The sequence below is a fragment of the Acipenser ruthenus genome, chromosome 10 (assembly GCF_902713425.1).
Source record: "Acipenser ruthenus chromosome 10, fAciRut3.2 maternal haplotype, whole genome shotgun sequence".
Classification (NCBI taxonomy): Eukaryota; Metazoa; Chordata; class Actinopteri; order Acipenseriformes; family Acipenseridae; genus Acipenser; species Acipenser ruthenus.
The window spans coordinates 43,651,661-43,654,939 of NC_081198.1; positions in this window are offsets into that span (position 1 = coordinate 43,651,661).

Consider the following 3,279-nt stretch of genomic DNA (forward strand, 5'->3'; position numbering starts at 1 on the left):
CTCAGGGTTTTTTTTTCCTTCGCTCTCCCCCTGCTTAGCTCCTGCGCAATATATGCTCCTCCTGCTGAGTTGCACTGCTGTGCTTATCCTTGTGGTACCTCGAGACAGTTCTGCAGTGCTAGCTACTGTATGGGGCATAGACAACATTATACATTGTGAAATATATTGTGATCAATTCCCCACCATATTACCAATCGACCTGCAAGCTTGTACATAAAAAAATGGAACATGGAATAATAATATTGCCTTCAGCTATGTATAAAATCCCTTGTTTTTTTTTTTTTTAATGAAGCAAGAAAGTATTTGTAAGGAATTCTGATCTAATGTATTTCAGAGGATAGTTTGCAATCATTATAAATATCTGTAGCAAATGAGTTCATAATCATCTGCTGATTTTAGATTTATATAATTCATAGTGCAGTCAAGTAAAAGACAAATAAAAAAAAGCCTCAAGAATGACCCTCACAATGGCAATGTGTCTCAAGGCAATTGAACAAATTACTGTAAAAACCTTCAATATCGGTTTCTTTTTTTATTGGGTGGTGTGTAACAGGATATTCACAGTATGAAAGAAAGGCAGTATCCAGAGCCTTTATGAATTAATAAAAACTCTATAAACTCCAAGCCCTATAAATATGTGTGCAGAGCAGCGCCAAAACCAAATAAACCTTTATTAAACTTGTGCTTGCTTTCTGTGTTAAGCATTCAATGGACCTAGTAAATATTTTATATGGATTTTTTACAGTAGGCTTACTTTTCTTATTTTAAACTCACTCAAAAAGGCCTCATCAGACAATTGAGGGGATATTATCAAGAATTATAACCCTATTCATATGCCGCACTGTGTACCTACCAGCCTACTAACATGTGCAATAGGTTGTTATCCATGATTTGTATGGATATTTATTAATTATTGCACATTCTTTAAGCAACAGAAAAAGCCTGAAATCCCCCAAAACTGTAATCCACTACATTGTTGGGGAGTTAGACAGCTACCACATTAACTGAAGCCAGATGAACACACATGTTGCTATTTTGCGTCATTATTTAAATAGTTATTTTTTGCATTTTTCAAAAAAACTTAATTTTGCTGTAATCGGTATTACATAACAATATCTAGGATGTAGGCTGGTTGTAAACAGCGATCACATACTCTCTAAGCAAGCCATTTAACCTCATAACAAGCAGTTAGATAGCTTTTAACCTTATGTTCCTGCAATTCCCTTACAGAAGTTTACTACAGTAAATGTGCACCTTAATTTTGCGGTTCATTACACCGATATTGGCAGGTGTAACTACATCCTACAGTTGTTTATAAACCCAAAACAAATACAAAGGTGTTGCACATGAGCAAATACAATTACCATATGCCAACTGTCAAAATGGCTTAAAACAGACAACAAAGCTGATTTAAATGATCCATTATACTTGTATGAGGTGATTTCTAATTCAGTTTCCAATTTGTATGCCAGACTTTGTTATTTTGTTGCTGACAGCTGTGTCCGACATAAACTGTAGTTGAAGCTGTACATTTCTGTTATCATTTAGGTCCAGCTTCACCTCCAGTTATATTGTTTAAGAGAGTTGCTATGACAACACAATCAGCATTATCCCAGGTCTTAGAAAAAGATAAGATATAATTGAATATATACTATGATGCAATGTAATATTTAGGTACATTACATTCATCTATTATTTTTCAGTCACAGTTCCTTACATGTCACATTACACAATCCAAACTGCAGAGAATGCTAGTCTGTGGTTTTCATATTAGGGGGGCTAATGATAATGATGCGTAGCTGTATTACAATATTTTAAAATGGTCTTAGCACAGCAAGTAGATGGTCTTGGTTGTACAACAAGCAAAGACCTTTCACCTGTGTAATGCATCTTGATTTCCATTATATGAGAGTAGATGTTAAAACTTCAAATATATCTAATTTCTTGGGGAAACTAATTAGTGGCTTGTCCACATATTTAGGAACAAAACTCTGCCAATTATGTATCATTTAGCACATCAATTGCTTGTTAATTTTACCTAATTTCTGGATTCAGTTACTTTAGTGGGTTTGCCCTTTAGAGGCTTTGAAATCTGTGTTCTGTATTTATTACACTTTACTGTCTTTCTTATCGTTAGTATCTTGCATTATTATTATTTGTTTATTTAGCAGACGTCTTTATCCAAGCCAACTTACAGAGACTAGGATGTGTGTGAACTATACATCAGCTGCAGAGTCACTTACAACAATGTCTCACCCGAATGACGGAGCACAAGGAGGTTAAGTGACTTGCTCAGGGTCACACAGTGAGTCAGTGAGTGATCCGGGATTTGAATCGGGCACCTCCTAGTTACAAGCCCTTTTCTTTAACCTGGTTACAAAACCTTTCCTCTGGGATTTTCTAATAGAGTAAGGTTGCTTGGGACTGACAAATGATAATTGACAGGTAGCGGGATGAAAGGGAATGGAGTGTACAACAATCTTTTATGCTTCAATAGCTTGAGTCTGTGCAGTGGAAAAAGTCTTGGATCATGTTTTATTCCATAGGCAGATTTTGTGAAAAATATAAATGCTCATAAACTATTTGAATGATTTGTGTCCATCTTTGAAGAAAAAAGGTAATTAATCACCACTGTCCTCAAACATAGTGCATACTTTGTTTTTATTCTATTTAAACGATAGTGCAGGACTTCCCAACCCTGGTCCTGGGGACCTCGTGTGTCTTCTGGTTTTCATTCCAGCTGAGCTCTCAGTTGCTTAACTAAACCATTAATTGAATTAATAATTTGCTTAATTACACCTTTTTACTTGTTTTCAGCTCTTAAACATTTTATAAATAACTTGAACGCTGCAACTTTTTAGGAGCTGAGAACTATTAATTATAAAGATCTAATTAAGCAAACTGTTGGACAGGTAAAGCAGGCATCATTCACAAGTTTTAGGTTAGAAATGCCTTTAGAAACTAGATCACTCCAATATAGACAGTATAGACAGTGATGCACTTAATTGAGTAAGATTTTTTGCTAGTCACCTATTTTAAAACAATATTATACAGGGTTGTTTATTTGTAGAGTTCTTTTTTAATGCATTTAGAAAGGTAATATAAAAGGAGGTAAGTTCGCTGTCACTTTTAATCAATAGTACATCATCTTAGTACATGTCATGGTTGTTAAACAAAAGTAAGCATATGAAATAGCTGAATATCGTGTGCCTTTTCTCATTATTCAATTGTAATAGTAATGCCTATTTAAAATATATGGCACTGGTGGGCCATATAAAC